This window comes from Pleurodeles waltl, chromosome 12, assembly GCF_031143425.1.
Source record: "Pleurodeles waltl isolate 20211129_DDA chromosome 12, aPleWal1.hap1.20221129, whole genome shotgun sequence".
In the NCBI taxonomy this organism is placed as follows: Eukaryota; Metazoa; Chordata; class Amphibia; order Caudata; family Salamandridae; genus Pleurodeles; species Pleurodeles waltl.
In genome coordinates, this window is record NC_090451.1 from 172,661,542 (window position 1) to 172,682,414 (window position 20,873).

At 46.7% G+C, this 20,873-nt stretch overlaps 1 protein-coding gene across 8 annotated transcripts in view; it reads left to right on the forward strand.

The window, feature by feature from the left end:
* GSE1 (Gse1 coiled-coil protein) overlaps positions 1-20,873 on the forward strand; it is a 931,659-nt gene that overhangs the window by 798,158 nt on the left and 112,628 nt on the right. For 2 of the 8 annotated variants that reach the window (XM_069217792.1, XM_069217794.1), the window contains exon 1: positions 4,475-4,559. The exons of the other annotated variants lie outside the window; for them this stretch is intronic. The gene's annotated coding sequence lies outside the window, so the exon portion shown is untranslated. Of the gene's footprint in view, positions 1-4,474; positions 4,560-20,873 lie in introns of those variants that run through there. 8 annotated transcript variants of the gene reach the window in all.

Genomic DNA, 20,873 nt, shown 5'->3' on the forward strand with positions numbered 1-20,873 from the left:
TGCTAAGAAGATTAACAGGTCCTATAGCCAACCCCAGCGCAAAAGGAGTGTAGATAAGTAGCACTGTTATTTTGTTTGGTTGGTCTGTCAAATGTTTTTAATTTGCTTTTTACATAAGTGTTAAGAGGTGTGTATAAAGAAAAATGTATTGTAGGAGAACCCTTTTGGCCTGATTATGACCTTAGCGGATGGCCTACTCCGTCACAAAAGTGACGGATATCCCGCCCGCTGTTTTGCAAGTTCCATAGGATATAATGACGGAGTAGCCCATTGGCCTAGGTCGTAATGAGCCCATTTATTTTGAGTATATTATCCTTATAACTGCCCATCATTAATTTGGTTCCTGATGTCATGCCGTGGATTCTGGACGGAGAGCGTGCCAAGGCACAGCGTGCCCCCAGGACAGGTGCAGGCCGGATCAGACCGGTCCCAGACTGCAGCCCAACATTGGGCACCACACAATTTTTATAATTCGCACTCACCTCTGTGGAGTGAGCTGATTGGTAGTTGGGGGCATAGTGGGAGCTCCTGGGGCGGTCGGCAGGGGCAGCTGGGCAAGGGTTAACAGAGACAGCAAGTCCCGAGCAGGTCATCTTGTTTTCTTAACCCTGGCTGCCCCTGGTGATCGTCAACATGCCCACCTCTGGAAGGCCGGAGGAATTTTTTCCCACCCACCCATCCCCAATGGATAGCAAGAGCCTGAGGACCTGAGGATGGAAAGAGTCATGTTTGGGGACAAAGCAGACGGACAACTATGACATCAAGAATACTAGTGCAGGCGAAATCAAGACGGGATCAGAAGCCTTTTGGCTCAAACCAGGGTGGCAGTTCTGTGGGTGTAGAAAAGGAGCTTGGGACGACCACTACCCTGAATGTCCATAGCCCCTCCAAACGGTATTCCATTACATGGCCCTGGGGATTTGGGCGGATGGAGACTGCCTCTGGAGAACAAGCAATGGCCCGGTTGCCCAGGACCATGCCCGTCTAGTGCCGGGGGGATCCCTTATTGAGGTTGGCTCTGGCATGGTTTGTTTTGGGGGACAGTTTCATGCTGGCCTGTGCCCCCTATATCTTGAAGGGGCAGGTGAGTTTCACCTTGTGAAGTGTAGCTGCTTGGGGGGGGGCGGGAGGGGGACACGGCCCCCAGTCTACAGTCGATGCCACAGGTGCCTGGGGTGGTCAACCATGACTCCTTTTAAAAAATTGTGTACAAGATTTTGCCTCATTAAAATAAATTGAGGTGCATGTTGTAAATAAGTATTGTAAATTAAGGATAAAAAAGAAAAATATGGTGCTAATGTTCTTTTATGTTGTGTTTATGTGGTTGTAAATACATACAGCCTGAGAATTGTTATATTATCTATTGCAGGAAGGTATTCAGTCTACTTTGTCTCCTGGAAGGGTGGGGGAACAGAAAATAAGAATGCTCTTTCAGGGGAGAGGATGACCGATTGGGAACCAGTGTGAATTAGTTGGTTATTTGGTGGAGGTCTCGGTACAGTCCCCCACCTGTCTTTCACCATCATTTGATGCCCCCTGGCATAATTAATTTAAGGCTGTATGACGTCATTCACAGGACGCTCCGGGACGCTGCATTTGAAGCTCTTGGGTATGGTACGGTGGTCTGTCTCCACCATTGAAGCATGAAAGGAGAGAGAGTGGTCTGTAGATACACCCTCCCCCGCAACCATATAACACCAAGGTATCTCAACCCTATGCACTAAACAAATGGTATGAGATCTTCAAGACTTCATCTATCAGGTGCCCATCTATTGTGTATGTTGTCTTTTTACACACTAGTTGGGTACCTGACAGTTTGTAGTCTTGAACATCTCATACCATTCCTATAGCACATATGTGTGCGATACATTAGTATATATGTTGTATAGGACAAGGCTTGTACACTTCTTTACCAGGCATCATTTTGAAAAGAACAGATAGTGCATAGATATTAAATCCACAAAAGTTATATACACAAAAAATTGGTTTCGTTGAAGTGCTACAAATTAACATCCAGAAAATGGAGTGTAGTGAAAGACTAATGCCAATAGCTAAAGCGGAGAATACACATATTCAGAGAATCAGAAAAAAAGAAAGTTGACCTGTCACTCTGCAGTAAAGGGGTCAGCCACTTTGCAGAAACATGTGTGACAGCATTTTGAGTAACTTTTGGATCTGTTTAAAATAAAAAACATTTTTGGGGTAAAATCCACAAATTATGCAGAGAATGATGGATTATGTGGGAAGTGCAGAACATCTATGATTATGGTGCAAGATCTGCAGCGGCAGAATAGCATAATTACAGTGGCCCTGCTTATAGTTTCATGCTAACAATGCTGGTGTGATAGGGAGTCTGACATGAGTTCCAAATACCTTTCCATGGAGGATTTAGCAATGCACAATTTTCAGAGTATCCATATGGCTATGTAAACTATTGCCATTAAGATTTACTGCGTGTATATGTATTTCATATGTTTCCTGAAAATACTGTAGGACTGTGGCGCTGGTAAATAAAGGCTGGAGAACCTCTTAAAGTGTTGGGGATATCTCTGACTGCGAAAAGGCACAACTAGGGGCCAGGACTGTATATGTATTATGTTAGCCCTGGCGCACTCAGCGGCATCCTTTCTAAGCAGAAGCTAGTGTCTCTTTACTTCGTAAAGCTCCAAATATATTTATACAGATTATCTGGCCTCTCTGCATGGGTGCAAAATATTTTTCAAAGACTCCGAACATTTTTTACACACAGACTTTCTTTGTTACGAATATCAACATTTACAAACTGCAAACATTTTTGCTTTCTGTGCATAAACAGTTGGTCAAAGAAACTTTGCAAACCTGACTGTACATATTTTTCGTAAATGGCATCTTCATGTAGAGATGACCTGAATTCCAATCAATGAAAATAATGTACAGTTTCTCAACCTCTCGTGTAATTACAATGCAGCAAATAAAGCACCAAATCTGTTTTTTTTTTATACTAGTCACATAACAAGGGTCTCCTTACCTTTTCATGTTTATTTAGTTTCAGTGAAGAAATTAGCAACATTCTTCTGTCTGTTGTAGAGTCCAAGTATTACAGAAAATGTGTCACACTGAGCAACATACTTTTAAAGTAGATACCTCTGGGAAAGCCATGTTTGAACAATGTTTACTGGAGTCAGACCTAAATTAGGAGCCTTGGAATAAATATGCAATGCCGAACAGAGCATCAGAAAAGGAAATAATAAGAGCAATAATCTTACTTTTTCAGCACTGTAGCACAGCCTAAATATTAGGTGTTCAATTGACCAATGTAAATACAATAAATCGGGATGCAGTCGAGTTACTTAATCTGTGGGTTGCCTACAAATCGGACATGGATCTGAGGCTCTTGTGCTTAAGTGGGACACTTCGGCCTGTACGTTCGGCAACACATTAGTGCCATTAAACTGGGCATTAGTGACACTTCACAGCGCATCATAAGTCGGTTCCGAACCACAAAACGCAAAAAAACAAGTATGTTTTACCATGGCACTGAAAACGACAAATATTGTGGTTTTGGAACTCAAAAACGACCTGTTTCTTCCTTGAACGTGCAAAGGTCAAACGCTACATACAAAATTTATCTTGGGTTCTTGATAAGTGTTTGCACTAGCTGTATCAACAAAGCCCGAGAAGATAAGCACTGCCTGGAGAGAGACATGGATGAGTAATGCACCTTTATAGAATGTTACAAACGCTTGCACGAAACAATCAATGCCTGCCCATGGTGTAAACCGTAAACAACACGCAAATGCTCACAAAACTCTGAGACCGTAGTCTGTAAACATGGAGACAACTAAAGAAAGGAGTATCCGGCAAAGGCCTCCTGATAGGACCAGGCCACTTTCTCCTACATTTCCTCGCATACAAAAAGGCATTTCCGTACATTATTTTCCCAAACATTCTGGGAGGCGAAGGAGAGCTCCCGGGGAAATCTCTGCTTCATCGTTCGAAAACATAAAACGTGCAGCAGCCATGGCCATCTGTAGAAAACAGCTGCATGTCAGAGGCGACGGAGCGGACGAGCAATTTTTCAAACTGTACCTCGTTAAACACATCTTGTCCTTGCATACGTTGAGCTTTAACTTCCTTACGGGCACAAACCGTGTCCCCTCCCTTAGCATTTTTATTGTTGGCGACCCAGGGACTGGTTCTTTTCCCCGAGTACACACGTCACTCAGACAAATAAACATCCCCGCCCTCGTTCTGACACCGGCTCCTGTTCTTCTAACCCTGTAGACACGGCGCTCTGAGTCTCGGAGGCGGGGCTCGCGGCACCGGAAATGTGGCTCCGCGGGCCTTGGCCTCGCCCTCGGTGGCCGGTGTGGGCGGGGCCACATTGCATATGGGCGTGGCTTTCTGTGGCTGGAGGTGCGATTTCCGCGGGAGGGCGTGGCCTACGAGCAGGTGTTTGTTCTGTGCAGCCAATGGAAGGCGGCGGGGTCGCGAGGGCGGAGCTCGGAGGAGGTGGCCGGAGGAGCTCAGTCCCAAGCTTTGTGAGGAGGAGGAGGAGGCGGAGGAGAGCGGCGAGCCAGGTGAGGGCGCTGATCAGATTGGGGAGGTGTGTGTGATGTTTTTTTTAAATTCATTTTAGAGGGGGGTGTTTGTGTGCAGCTCCAGCAAAAGAAAGGGAAACCTCGTAAAGGTCCACGGGCCGGAAATTGCTTTCTTTAAAGGAGAGCCCTCCGAGGAGCACCCTCTATCACAACAGCCCCCGGCGGAAACGGAGCAGACCCCTGTGATCTACACTCATTTCCGCTCTGCAGGAGTTGTCCGCCTCCTGGAAGCCTTCCTGTGACACATCGGAGAATCCGGGCCAAATGTATTTACAGAGAGAACAGAAAATGTGTCTTAAAAGTTGTGCTGGCGCTCCCCAACCAATATTTACACCGCCCATTTATAAGAAGGCGAAGCCCCCTCTAGAGGAAGTATGTAGAAAGAGATGCACAAAGCTTGTATTTCGGTGTAAGCAGTGTCAATGCGAGGTGTGAAATACAGCGTGCTCCTTATCAGGATGTATGACATAATTTACTCCTTCCTCGGAGCGTAAAACTCCCATAGCTGGCACATTTCCCACGTCCATGTGTGATGTGCGACTCCAGTCCAAGCTTTTTACTTTGAATTATTGCCTGTTTCATAATGGATAAACAGGACTACAAGTCCCAGAATTCAAAGACAAAAAAAACTAGAATGGAGCAGCACATCATGCACTGACCTGCGAAATTTGGCAAGGCTGAACGCCTGTGTGCACCGGACGTGTATTTACAAGAAAAGTCCTCCATAATGAACGCAGAGCCTCCCACAAATGTTTCCCAAAGCAGGCTAAACACTCCACCACCAATAAAAATACTTGAACCTGTAACTAATGTACCACATGTGCAGGTAGAGACCCTCCAGATGATTCATGTGGTAGCAGGCATCCCATACCCCCACCCAGTGAGAAAAGATGTAAAAGTACCCCTCAACATATATGTGAATATAGGCTTCTCCTTAATAGTGGCTTAAGAAGGGTGCTATTGGCCCAAATGCGAGGATGCAAATGGGCCCCATAACCTATGGTTGGACTGGATATAGCATGTAGTGGTTCCCTTATCGCTCTGTACTGTGGTGCAACTGTTCCTGCAGTATAGATCGCTATACCCCTGCCTCAGCAGTGGCGTAGCAAAGGCCCCTGCAGACATGGGGGTGAGCTCCAGGGTGCCCCCTCAGCACAGTATCCTGGCCGAGCACTCCTGAGTGAGTCTGGAGAGAGCCTCTAAAGTTGTGCCCCAGAATAAAGGTTGAGCCAAACCTGCTTCCATATGATGTCTATAGAAGCGGATCCCACCAGATACTGGTCTATGGGACAGTAGGCCACACCTTATGGTATATGTCAAAGAGAGCTTGGCTCTCACCTTGGAGGCTTTGTGTGACTTAAGTGCTCCCAAAGGGTACACGTGAGAGATGGTTCCTATTTGTGGTCGGTGCAAATTTACATTGTCTTCCTACTTTCACCTACAAGGATGGAGGAGGGTATGTGAAGTTGGAGTCCTCCCCAAATGTGTAAAGGAAGGTTGGGACCCTCCTGAAAAGAATGAGTTCAATACCTGAAATCACTTTTCCAGCCCAGGTGAGTCGGTCATCACTCAGCAGTGCAAATGTACCTGGCACTTTGCCCAGAGCTGTGTTCCTAGGGGAGGGGTTGTTTTAATAGATCAGCACAAAGCATTTTAGGATGATTAAAACAGTGCGTTTGCTCACAAGACATGTGGAATAGTGTGACGTGACAAGAGATTAATGTGGGATGGGGCGCACCTTCAGATGTGGCCACAGGGCAATCCTCTAAGAATGAAGAACAGCTTGCATGGGGCGGCTGTCCAGACTCCATCCGTTTACTGTCTGGAACACCTGGCTGCTGTGCCTCCTAACATAAAAGTTGCACACAGCTTTTCCGCCCACCCGTACTTCTCCTATCAGTGTGACAAACTGTCTTCCAGGAGCACTCTTTCTCCAAATCACACCACACTGTAATGCTCTTTTCAGTGAAAGTATTCACCCTCATGTACAACAGAGTGGAAGAGATTAGAACATACGTAACTACATCTTCCTTTTCAAGTATGCGGAAGACTGGTTCACATCGGTTAGGTACAGTGTGTATTATAAGCATATATGTGGATACCCAGTACTATGCACGAGAACCATGGCTGTTGTTCTGACAGCACAACCGTACCCTCATCACGCCACCTTGTATCTTAGAACTATTTACATAAAGTTTCCTTAGGCACTGCACCATCTCACACAACACTGTATCATAGCTAGAACCTGACTGTCTGAGTGTATCTAGAATACATCCTTCATGGACAAAATGCTTGTTTGAGTGTGTTCTTCTTTGTTGTTTCGGGGTTCCAGTTGAAGGCCTCTTTTGCTTCCGGAAGAGTATGTGTCACAACCTCATCTTCTTTGTGAGATATATTGGAGTGTTGAGGTGGAGAGCTTTGTGTCAATATAATAAATGTTAAGACATATATGTGTATGTAAAATGGCAAAGTTAGAGGGCGAGTGGAGGGGGGCACAGATGCAGGAGGCAGTGTCAGAAAAGGTGTGACTCACTGGTAAGGCGGTTGGAATTTCAGAAGGAGCTTCAAGGAGGACCTGCATTCCTGCAGGTGGGTATGCCATTGAAGTGTTGCAAAAATGAGGATGGTGCAATAATGAATTGTGCATGGGACTGGGAACAGTGAATAAACAGTTGACGGTTACCATAACATAGAGGCACGGATTGAGCGAGGTTAGGAGAAACTGTATGACAAGTAGGGTTGGAAAGGCCCACACATCTACTTGAGTACTAAGTTGTTGATTTTTGGCCTATCCCTGATGGTGGAAGGGGAACTGATGTCCAAGTGAAGAGCACATAGGTTTTAAAGCTGATGACTTTATGGAGAGAAGCCATATTTTGGGAGCCTGAGAATGCTATTGTGGCTGTCGACCATAATGAGTATATTGTTAAAAAAAAAAAAAAGCAGCGTGGCATGGTGGGATACACTATGACGAAGATGGTATGTAACTGGGTAGAGCTCCTGTAAACTGGACCATACACCAGTCCCTTGTTTACATCCAGATCACAGCTTTTTAGGCAAATATGCAGTTAGCTTTATAATTTGATCCCTTAAAACAACTCACTAGAAGACTGGATTTGGGGTAGATTACATTCCCCACTTAGCTTCTAAGTAGACTCTCGACTAGGGAAATCGTGTCTCGTTTACCTGTTCCAAAGCTAGCATCACTCTATGACGTCACTTCACCAACATTTGACATCAGAGGCCTGGGCACCCACTAGCATAGTGGTCGTCAAACCTTTTAATGACGTACCCCTCCTCCGAAAGTGGAAAAAATTATATTTTCCTCCACCCCCCCCAAATTTTCCACAATTATTGTATTAAATTGACAGTATTTAAGCATGTCTAGACTTCTTTAAACATTGCAATTCAATTCTGTTAATGTTTTAAAAATACTGGCAAATACATGATGCCAAACATACAATTCTGGTTAGGCAGGCCCTACTAACGTGTAAAAAGTATCCACAGTGTGATTATTAGGGTGGGGGTTTGGCTGAGTTTTCTGGAGTCTCTTCCCTTTTGACACATACTCCCAGCTTGGATATAAATGACAAAACATGTTAGTGATGGTACATTACAGAACAGTTTGGTGCTGGCCATTTTTTTCAGCCCAAAACAAAGCCCTGCTATTAATATAATGCTTCTTTTGGCTAGAGCATGCCCTCATCCCCCAAGGTTAATTTGAGACCCATAGTGGTGTGGTGCCACTTTACAGAATAATTGTGAAGTATACCAGTTTGTCCTCCTGCTATAGTGTAGTCGCGTGGTGCAGTTAAGGGGTGGTTGCTCCTGTGGGGCGATGACTTGATGTATTTTAGAAATAATAGGGTTTGTGGAGGCCTTTAGTTTATATTCCATAGAGCGGCTTAAGGTCCATTTATAGAGACAGGTGAGGAAATCTCGCAGAAACTTGAAAAGATACGTTGTGCACTGTCTATTGCACCAAAAACCCTGAATCTTGCACACTTCTGAATGCAGGTCTTCGGCATTAGACCAAGTGGGGCTGTCCATGGTGCAGAGGGGCCTAAAGAAACTTTGAAGTGCCCTTTGTCCAATTTTAGGACAGAGTAGTAGAATCAGTTCCCTATTAAAAGTTAGGTGGTCTATGGTGCAACAAACAGGCACCCAGTCTCCCCAATTTCTATGTGCAAGAGAGTCACGGCAGAGGTAGAGGGTTACCTGGTCGCTTGTGTGATTCCTCGTACCCAACCTGGCTTGTTAAGAGGTTTACTGGAATTACGAGATATTGCAGTGTTTTCCATATAATTATGGATTTGTGACAGAATCCATTATCTGATGCGTAATTCGCAGATTTTATTTAAAGATGTGTTTCTAGCTCGAATGGATCAAAAAGGTACTACTAGGTAACAACACACGTTGCTGCACTGTGGAAGGCCATTCAGAAAGGTTGTGTAGTCATCTTTTTCGCTATGTATCGCGGTGTATTGATGTCTTTGGTGCTAAACTGGTACTGATGGTGGGAACCTTTGCCCACGCAGTGTTAACATAACAAAACTATGAAACCGTGTCCTCAAAAAAGGTGCCGCATTATTTCACACAATATGTAATTTCTTGGTGCATAATTTAGTCAACTTTGCCGCATAGTTTGGGCCTCCTCTGATGCTTAATTCCAGGCACCCTACCTGTAACCCATCACCCGCCACTGACACCAGCTCCACAGGAGAGCAACACAAGGCCTAAACTGCAGGGCTTCAGCGGTTGTCCGAAAACAGTCTTGTAGGTGTAAAACACTATTGATGGTTTTTGCCATCCCAAAGCCTCTTGAGGTGAAGCCCAGACATGGGGGGTAAAGCAGCAGTGCCAGTCTGTAACAAGGCCCAGGGTGTCCATTCCATTTCCCCACAGATACACATTAAATAATACATTTGAAGCTCTACTTGGACAGTTTTTCGAAGTAGCTGTTCCTTTCTGCCCCACCACTTATAACACAAGCCATTGGCCGAACCAATATGTCTCACCTATGTGAGAGCCATCACCTTTGCCAATGTCTTTTAGCCATGTTTTACAGCAGTGGTGTGCGGCGGGGGAGATTAGCGGAGTGGAGTAGGGTAGAGTGGTGTGGCATAGAGGGGATGGAATAGAGTGAGTAGCCTAGGGTGGGGGGGGGGCATGGTGTAGCGTAGTGCAGTACAGTTGTTGGTGTAAGTAACGAGCATTGAGAGATGGCAAGGTAAAATTAACATAAATAAAAAACTGAATGTCTGTGTTAAAACTAGGAAAGCACATTGCATGTCCCGGATAATACTGACAACCTATTACAAAAAAATTAAAAATGTTCATGTTGCAAAATGATGAGGAAGAACAAAAACAAAGAGCACAAACTTGATCCATGCTCCAGGGAGGTGAGAATACAAGAAAGGAAGGGAAGCCTCCTGGAGCTAAACAATTGAAAGATTGTGATTGAGAGTGACGGCAAAAACAGCTAGTGGTATGGTGTGGGCGGGTTGTAAGCACACTGAATGGTGAACAATAGCACATTCGCTTTGTAGTCGCAAGGCCTAAAAACAAACAGTGCTTTAAAATGTGAGTGATGCTTTACCAGCCCCATTAGCTTATTCCACGTTTGTGTTATGTCTCCCTGTCTGAAATGTTACTGTAGCCAAGAAGCGTGGTTTACTTGATGGAAATTCACATACCGCCAAAAAGCCATAGATCTTGGGTCTTTGGAGCAGTAAGAGTGGGTGAGCTGAGTATAACCTCTTGGGGAACAGGTTCCACTCCACATTGCAGTGGTGTTAGTTATGTCTCTATCTTATCCTTTAAGCTTTGTATTTTGTTGTAATTATTTGGTGTAAGCCAGCACACAAGTCTGTTTATGTACTTAGTACATCTTTGAGATGTTTCTGGATTTGAAATTACACTTTTTTTTTTTTAATATAACCAAGACTACTGGAATTATGTAGCGGAGGAGGGCAAAATTATGCGGACAATTGCTCGCCACAACTCACAGGATGTCATCTATTTGAGTTGTTAGCTATCCGTCAGCCCAGTTCTAAAGGACACCATCATAAAGTTTGAGTTTCATATTGAAATGTACACAGGTCAGCCCTGCTCCAAAGCTGAGTGCCTTGTATGTTTCACTTCAGTTTTTAGATTGGACATGTGATTATCGTACTGTGCCATTCGTGGCTAATATATTGATTATGTACATACTCTATGGGGTTTTGAGTCAGCCTCTTTCAGCCGTTAACTTCTTTGGCTTACTATTTTTCAGCCATTGGCTTGAACCATTGTTACTCACTTACTGGATCAGCTCATTTTAGTCTCTCTTTTGTTTCCATTAGCTGTTTTTATTCCTTCCATCTCTATTCTAAAGCACAGGGGTCTATGTTCCCGCTGAAAAGTACACTTTTTCATCCCACGTTTAATTGTTTAGCATTCGTGCATCAGATAGCAGCCCTTTTTGTTTGGAATTGTTTTGCATTTCAGAAGGCATTTGTATTTATTGCTTTCCTCAGCACTCCCTCGCAGAACCTATTGGCTTTGCCAGTGCTTGTTTGGCTGTTGTTTGGGGCCATTTGACAACAAAGAGCTGAAAATCATCACGAATGTGAAAGAGAGAGTAGTATCTCCCCCTCTGCCTTACACACTCCCACACACACTTCTCACATTAGCTACAAAAGTTGAGGCTTTAGAAAGAAAAAAACTTTGAAGGCAGTGGTGTCCTTTTTTATTTTTTTTTTATTTTTTTAGGGTAAGATAGCAAACTACGGAGTTCTATTGTGTTTCATAGCTACCAAATATTCAGTTGATTAGAATATCCTAGGCTATGAGAGACATCCACCTAAGTTTTATTCTATAGCTCAGTTGGCGACGGAGCACTTAACATGGTCAGAAGATAAAACAGCAGCCCGAGGCTGGATCAAGAATTGGTGTGAAAAATACAGCAATCCATATTTTTTTATTATATTTTTTTTGTTGCTAATGTGCAACGTGAAGCTAAAGGAGAGAGGATTGGTCCCTTTAGTGATGAATTAATATGGGAGCCTTAGAAATAAAAGTAAATCTAATCATATTCAAAATACTTCCTTGCATGGATGATGCTCGACTCATTCGGATAGGTTAAAGATACCTGGCTTGGATTTGTTCTCGGTTAGTGGCACCAGAGGGCACTAAATGTCTGTTACGTGTATTTTCCGGGACTGGTCAGAGATTGTTGTGTTTTTTTGTGTCTTGTGTAAAAGTATAATTTTGTAATTCTACGTCAGAATATGCTTGGCAAAGGTTTAAGTGTGTGTTTTTTTTCTGTCTACTAGATGTTTGCCCGGGTTCGACAAATTGGAAGAATGTTGCATTTTAATCGGCCCTGTAGGGATTTATAGTGTGCCTTTGTGTTGCAGCTGGCCGGAAGGAGAGTGGTGAGCATTTGATGGATGGCTAAGTGTGACTTTGTGGGGATGAAAGCAGCGAGGACTGGACGGGTTTGGGGCTAGCAACAGGCTTAGGGGAGGAGAGGAGTTCTGGTATGCTTGTTGATTTGAAGGAGGCCTTCCATTGGTAGACCTGTCAGGGAAGGGGGTTTAATTGAGATGACCACCGGCACCATCAGCAGTACAGGAGGAAGACCAGACTAGTCTGTAAGGTTGCTTGTGTCGGCTGTTCACCGCTCAGATTCTGGCGCAAGGAGAGACTGACTTTGTGGGTGGCCTACCTCGTGATACAGAGGCCTTCTCTGTATCAGGTCCAGGGTTCTTCTATTTCTTGGCAACTCTGCCTAACATGAGGTCAGATATGGAGAATTTGATTTGTTAAAATTACAAAAGTTAAGGTTCACTTCAGAGTGGAGGGTTGCTGAACAATATTTGGTCACTACATACCTAGTACTAGCTTAGCCCGAGCACGCTGAGGTCACAGTGGAGGGTTTATTAAGTTTAAAGCCCACTGCAAAGGCAGCTTTGATGAAAAAATTGTATCCTGAAGTTGTTGTTTCGATTGCAGGACAGGCTTTTCTCACAACCACCAAACGTGGCAACCTGGGAGTGCCAAGTCTTGGCGAGATCGTTTAGGTATGAACCTTCAAGTTTGACCTGATATTGATTGCTGACGTTTTTTGGTCCATTTGGTGATCGTGGCAAGTGGTTGTGTCTCCTCGCTGCTGTGAATGTAGAGTGTCTCTCTCTCTCTCTCTGCACTTTTGTTGATGCGGGTGAGATTAGTCATTTCATATGGTCTCACATTCCGCAAATTCTGTCTCTTTATGACACCCACGTTGTTTATACCTAAAGCACTCAATGCCAAATTGCTGTTTAAAAATGTTTTCTGTACAAACACTCACATTAAGGGTTAAAACGAGTCGCAGTTCTCTGCAATAACAGTAAGCGTGTCAGCTCAGTTTAGTGCAGGGTGAGCTCTTTGTGAGCAGGCACCTGTTGGGTAAAAGCATATTCCATCATGGTCTACGCACGAGCGGCCTTGGACACAATTCTCCTGCAGCCTGTGTTTGCATACTGTTACCTGCTTTACGCAAATTTTCACTTGGTCAACAAAGCTCCAAACATTGCACATTGTAAATCTGCTGGGCCGTGAGTTGGTATGCAAACTAGTGTACCATGGTGCGAAGTACACAGAAGGGTTTCCTGAACATGCTTTCTGTGCAAATGTGCTTCTCTGTTGTGGGCATGGCACAGAGTGTGGGCCACTAATTGTACAAGCCCAAAGCCAGTCCACTGTTTTTAATTTCATCTGGATGAGACAAGCTGTCTGAATGGAAAATACCTATCCTGAGAAAGATCCTGGTGCAGTCATCGGAGGGTCGAAACGGGTCGACAGCACAGCAGCACTATTGTCTTAATGTTGATCGCAGTACATATGATTTTTAGAAGCTTGATTTGTGATTTCTGAACTATAGAGACCAATGGCCAGTGTGTATAGTCGGTTGTCGGCATGTTTATGCAAAGCTTGATATTGCCCAATGATTCATAAACCTATCCTGATTAAAGGGTATAGACTAGCTGGTGTGGTTCATTTCTCCTTCTTGAAGAATCGCCCGTCATTTTATAAGACAGATAGGAGGCCACTGGTAATATTAAGATATTGATGAGCAGAAGCAGGGGGGCGAACGTGAGTGATTTTAAGCACGGCGAGGGTATTCTTACCATGCCTTCATAAGGCTACTCGTTGTGCTGCTACAGCTGTGCCTTCGGCAGGTGTCTAAATATCCTTCCTGGGAAGGCTTCTATTGATTTCAGCAGGGGAGATCCCCGGGAGCGTGAACTCCGCCATGTTGGGACTGCAGATTTAATGTACATTTGCTTTCCATAAGACAGCGTGCGTGTTGAATCATGGAAGTGCCGGGGGAGTGATAGTGACGTCAAGCACCGTTTGAACCCTAGTGTCCTCACAGGTTAATCTCTTGGCCCCGCCCATTGTTCCTCGTCAGCTTCACGTGGGCAACTAGGCAGCTTGGGGAAGGCCACGTGAAGGGAACCATAGAAGGTGATTCGTGTCCTGCAGATGTGGTTGCAGTCTATGGCTTAGTCTGCCTGCATAGCTCCCCGATCAAGGTCACCTTTGTGCTGTGCAGCGGTATTAACGTCCATTTAAGGAAGCATCGCGTGAATAATGTCAGTGTCTCTGACCTCACCAGACCGAGCATCACCCTAGAATGCTCACTTTTGCTGATTGTTAGGGATGCAGGTCTGGGTGAAGAAGACACTTTGTTTCTCGTCCCGGGTGGCTCCTTTAAGACCACCCTACAAATAATTTGGGGTAGTAGGCCTCTGCGTTTTTTATTTGTAATTATCAAAAGCTGAGCCAGGGACAATCACAAACTTTGGCGCTGAGGGAGGTGGGGTTTCCACTTACAAGGCCTAGCCTCAGATGCAGCTAAATCATTTAGGTAAAACAGAAGTGATAATTGGGAAACTCGCACGAGGGCTTTGTTTGAAAAAGGCCAGCACCTCTCCTTGGTCTTGTTGGCTAGTTTCAAGTGTTTGGGGAAGTGTAATTGGCCGCTGAATTGTCGGGGAGCATATTTACAGGCACTTGATTGGCCCTGTCACTAGGCACCTTTACCCACCCAGCAACCTCCACGGGCTTGCGGCTAACGCGGATGTAATTGGTGGACAACGGGGGCTGGTGTTGCCAGAACTGTTCCAGTGAGACTGATTAAACAGAACGTGGCCTCAAAATGTAAACAGAAAGTCCTTTCACTCCAGTGTGTTTGAAACAAACGCAGCCCTTGTTAACATCTGAAATGGCGGGAGACAATGGCGGGGAATCGCAGTGTGGCCCGGAGACAAAGGGGCAGGAGAGGCCCGGCGGAGGAGGCCCCATATGTCGACAGGGATGAGGCCTAATTGCACCGCTTGCTGGACGGGCCTGACACGGGCTGCACCGTGGGGCAGGAGGGGCGTGTGGAGGCTGCTGCTGTGCACTTAGCAGACTGTGCAGGGCTGTCCGTGCATAGAGGAGCACACAGAACATGGGCGGTCTGTGGAGCCGGACAGCCTCGCAATAAAACCGAGGCCCTTAGGATGACGGTGAATGCCTGACTGCCGTGCTCTGCTGCTATGTGCCTAGAAGTCATGCCCGCATAGGACAGCGGCGGTCTGTGGAGCGTGGCAATCGTGCAACAATTCCTTGGCCCTTAGGCTGCAGGTAAATGCATGGCTGCCATGCACCAAGCAGCATATGTTGGGGATGTCTCTGCTGCTTTGTAGGTAGAAGCCAGGCTCACATAGGACAGGGGCGGTCTGTGGGGTGTGACAGCCCTGCAATAAATCCTAGGCCTCTAGGGTGCTGGTGAATGCATAGCTGCTGTGCACTGAGCAGCACCCTATGACGGAGATGTCCCTAATGCCATGTGCGTATATGCCCTGCTCACATAGGGCAGGGGAAGTCTGTGGAGCGTGAGGCCCTTAGGATGATGGTGGATGCCTGACTGCCGTGCTCCATATGGTGAGGGTGTCTGCTGTAATGTGCTTAGAAACCATGCTCACATAGTGCAGGGGAGGTCTGTGGAAATGGTGGGGGGGGGGGGGGCAGCCGTGCAGTAAATTCTAAGCCCTTAGGGTGCTGGTGAATGCATGGCTGCCGTGCATGGATGAGCACGGGGCGCGGATGCTGTTGGTGTTATGTGCCTAGGCGCCATGCTGGGGGGGAGGGGGTGATCTCCTGCAGAAACCTCAGACGCCTTTACGATGCCAGCCGCGGAAGCAGGGGTGCCATCCACAGAGGGCACGATGCAATTGATGCCATCGCGCAGCAGCAGATGGCTGAGCGGGTCTGAGCTGTGCAGGGTGGCAGCGTACAGAAGAGGGCTTTAGGATGCCCACGGGTGCACTGGTATCATCCTCGGGGGCCGTGAGCGCCCTGTAAATGGTGTTTGTCATAAAACAAAGGGTAGGGGTGAGCTGTCTGGGTATAGTGGCACCGTGCAGGAACCCTCAGATGGCCGTGCTTTAAAGCATGGCCGCCATGGCCATACGCTGGAATTGCCCCGAGTAAGAATGCTAGTGTGCACAGGTCAGACGATGCTAGTAGGGCACACAGGTGCGTGGCTGGTACCAGCCACGCTGAAAGTGGCAGAAGATGCAGTGAAGGGCAAATGTGCCCGGCACAAAGCACCACAAGGCGGGGCCGCTGCCTGGGACAGACTGTGGGGGTGCCCGTGAAGGCTTTTCCCCGTAAAGAGAGAGAAAGGTATCTGGGGACCAGCAGTCCCCCATATATGCTGGCGCCTTTGAGGATATTGCTGCCAAGCATCACACAGGGTAAGGGGCACCCACTGAAAGGCCTGTCATAGCAGCCGCGGCATGGGAAGAGGGCGGTTTTAGCCCGAGGACATCGGAGGACAGCTCGGAGGGCACAGAACATTTCATCTGAAGCGGCTGCCAGTCTGGGGACTTCATGGACGGGGGTCGGCGGCGGTTTCACGCACCGAGCAGGCCCCGGGGGTTGTTTTTTCACAGAGCACTCTGGACTTCAAAGGAGATGTGTCTGCCTTGGCCTCCGCCCCCCGCACAGCCCCCCCACCCGACTCTTCTCAGTAAAGCCTTTCAAGAAAGTGGCAGAGCCCGGGCAGGAAACGTGCAGAGGGCAGATAAGGGCCGGGTTGGACAAAGAGAGCTTGGTTGGTCCAGGGGCCGTGAAGGGGCAGTCAGATAGGGAAGTGGCGGCCTGGATGTGAGCTTTAGCACCGAGATTACAATACACGCCCCCGCACGTGTTTTCACAGAGCAAGAGGGGCGGGTGCTGTGTGGGACACAGACGTGTCGCCTCGCCTGCGCGGTTTGGGGCTCCTTAACCATAAATACGAACTTGGTAGCATAACGTAAAAAAAAAAAAAAGACGCCTCAGCGAGTACACAACAGAGCTCCTGGTCACAAGTTGTAGGCTGCAGGATAAACCACATAGCGCCTCTTACCTCCTGACGACTCGCAGAGAGCTTCGGTGGTGTTTTGGCTAACTGGGTGGCCGTGGCTGGAATGGTTCGTGTTTGCGGTAGGGCCTGTGTGCGAAAGTTGTAGTGATTGAGGAGAAGATCCGTGCTCCACTCACGTTGTAGTGAATTTGTAGCTGTTAAAGTTGAAGGTGGTCAGAAAGTCCTGAGAAGAAGCACAGTTGCGCCAACCGATTCATCTCTGTGTCTTACCTTCCACCTGATGGGAAATAGCCAGGATTTTAAGCCTCTTTACAACTGTTTTCGATTCTTCTTGCTAGACTTAAGTTCCAGAGTTTGGCTGCCTGGACTAGTTAAGTGCTCAGAAAGTGCAAGCTTTTCTGATGGGATGGTGGAGAAGGCCTTAACCAGTGACCTCGTGTAGCGGCAGGCGCGGAATTAACATTGAAGGAAGAGTGGCCCGTCCCATAACCCACAGAAGACCTTAAAGGCTCACCAAGGCTGGTACCACCACAGGCCTGGGTTCAGCGGTCCTGGCTGGCTCCATTTCCTTTGGAGAAGTTGTTGAGACCCCTCTTTACATTAATTGCATTAGTTCCTTTGATAACGTGTCTTCCCCGTACGGCGTGCTATAGGGACTAGCCACCGATAGCTGCAGGCATGTGTTACCCGAGCAGCCATGTTGCGGCCGCCCCTTGATACATTGACATGAAACTCGTTTTCTAACCCTGATGTTAATTTCAAAGCTGGATTGGTCCCTTTCCTTTGCTCATTGCTATATTCTGGTGTTAAAAGAAGAGTTGATGGACAGATTGCAGAACAAATCAAACGTTCACCCCCAGTCACAGATCTGCATTTAATCCATCAATTTTTGTTGCTCACCATGCCATTCCAGTTGGGACCCATCCATATGCAAATCAGTCTTGACCCTGTTCCCCATGGGAACAGTCCAGCCCAAACTGCCAGACCAGGTCCTCCCTGGATCAAAAACAAGCATCCTGGGACCGGTTTCGAGGTATCACCCTTTTTCAGCCAGGCTAGCTTGAATCTGGAGGCATAGTGAGCACGGGGCCCACGTCTGGGCATACCCTTCCCACTTGGGGTGACAAATGCAAAAAGAACAGTTGATGGACGGAATGTAGGACAAATCAAACATTCACCCCCAGTCACAGATCTGGGTTTAATCCATTGTATGGCTGGGTCCAAACTGGGGAGGCATGGTGAGCAAAAGAACGATGGATTAAACCCAGATCTGTGACTGGGGGTGAGTGTTTGAAAAGTTTCAACACTCCGTCCATCATCCTTATGAATATTCTGGTGTTAACCTGGTACTAATGAGGTGCAACCAATGCCCAGACACTGTTACCAAGTTAAAAAAAAAAAAAAAAAATGCTGAAGATATAATGATTACAAAATGTGCAGCGTTATGCTGCATAATTTGCCTTTTCCTGCAGCATAATTTACTCAACCCTGCCGCATAGTTTGGCCCTCTCCTGCCACATAATTCCAGTGACCCTGAGTAAGTGCCACACAGCCTCATAGATAGCAGTCGACTCTAAGCCTTAGGGCAATCTGTCTCTGTAGAAGCACTCGCCCCTCCCAAACCACCCCCACCCCTTCTCTCAGCCAACCTCCAGGGCCTGGTATTATCCGCGGTTTCATCATGGGCGCTCCGAGTGTGAAAGATCCCGCCCGCGTTGCATAATGTAAGGGACGTAGGCTCGGAGCGGCACAGCTGTGGAGGCTTTGATAAGGCGCTTATCGCCTCAGAGAATTGTACGCCCTCCAAGATTTGGTAGCGGGTTGAACTAGTTACTTGGCACCACGAAATGCTCTTCACGTGCTCTGAGGTGTTGGGGGCGGGGGGAAGACGGATCACTAGCACGGGGTACCGAGGGACCCTGGCAGGCACCTGCACTGGGACGTGGGGGGCCGTCTGAAGTCTTCGGGAAGGGGAGGGGTTCTGCTGGCGGTTTCTGAGCAGGGGTTCTTAAAGAAAGGGACACAAACAAGCATAATAGCTTGTAAAAACAAACCGCGCCCAGTTCAAAGCCCTCTTGAACGCCCACATGCATTTCCCGAGTAGATCACATGCTAACCAGCTCTGTATTTTGCCCTACAATGCGGAGTTAAAAAAAAAAATATATATTTTATAAAGTTGGAGGTCGCTAGTACTTTGAGGCAACATCCTCGAAGTCAACCCCTTCCCACTTTCCAGCCGCATATGTACACCTACATACCACTGGCGTGGCCCTTTGGGCATATGCCCCCCATTTCCTTTTAACAAAAGGAATAATATAACATACTGCCAGTTCCAGGCAACTTGTGAGGTAAGTTGCAAATGTGCGTACACTGTTACACAACCAGGAAATAGTTGATCACTGTGTAAACCGGGCCATTGGGCTGACGTGTCTTGAAGCGGGGTGATACTGGGGGTGACCAACCACCATCTGGGCCAAGTAGGTTAGAATATCGGTTTTATTCTAGAGTTTAAATTATCACATTGACACATGTTTCTACTATGGTGGGCGGTAGTATTTAAATATGTTTATTAACGGTGTCTTAAGTTTGTAGTGTAATGTCTAGCTGCTTGACGCCAGTCCATTAAGCACTGTCGATCTGGAACTACAAACTGGGAGTCTGTAAATTCCGAGAGCCTGTCTCCTAGTATCGGGAATGCTAGAAAGGGCGTGTTCAGTCTGAAATCTTCCAGTGGTTAAGCGCAAAGCATTGTGGGTAATTAGCGCTCCTTCCAGTACATGGCACCAGCTGGTATGGCTTGGTATGTCTTGTCTGCCCGGCCCTGCCACCTTCTTCTGCAATAACCAAGGGATGTGCCGTCAGTGTCACGAGTTTTACACTGAATGACAGCTGTGTGCTTCCTTCAGTCCAAGAAGGGAGACGGTGGTTGGGTTGGATGAATTGGAATATTGTTCTGCATATCAGTAACTTCTCTGTTCGTCCGAAGCACAAGACTGTTTTTAAACGTGAATATCGGAGTAAAACATGCCATAAAGGCATAGACCCGTTACTGATCAAGCGACTGCCAATTGGTAACACAGGCGCAGCTCTGAGAACTGTCTCTACCCCGGGACCTTCTCAAGCATCCCTGAACAATTTTGTGGCATACTGAGCAGATGTCACAGCTCAACTTGTCATGGCGCGAGTTACTGCATCTTATCTAGAAGTCAGAAAGAAAAGTTTTGTTTCATGATTTGATTTTTTTGTATTCAGCGGCAGAGTTGGGTGACTATTGTTTGTGTATTGGTTTTGGGAGGAGGGTGACTCTTGTAAGTAAGCTCGGCTGGGAGACCAGCCATGAATTCTGGATGATCGTTCTGGCTTCGCACTCGACATGTAAATCCGCCCATACGCCTTGGCAGCAGTGGTTTCCGCAGTGTTATTCCATGTGTTCTTGTTTGTTGGATGCACACAACAGCTGTTTCTTGCTTCTCTGCATTGTCTCTTCTCGCTTGTCTCTGCAGGGGGTCAAAGTGTTAGGTGCACTTGATATCGCCGAACCTATGTCTGAGTGGCAGCCATGTCTTTTCACAACCTTTGAGGGGTGCGCTCCATACCCCAAGACCGTGGAAACTCACCTTTGCTGTATTTTTCTATTACACAGCCTGAAAACACTTGGATTCATTCACTGGTTGGAGAACTTTAAATAATAACATTCAACATAGTAATTTTCTGACTAAATGTCTCTTTTTTTGCGTGGCTTCAAGGGTCCGACCCCAAGCCTGGTGTGGCTTCAAATACCTTTAACCGAATCAACCACCAAGTGACAATTTTTCATCTCCAACTCTGACCAAAAGATTCTAACGTTTCATTTCGCCTGAAGCAAAGCTTGAGAGAGGAGGAAGTTAAGTTTCTGGTTCAAGTACAGT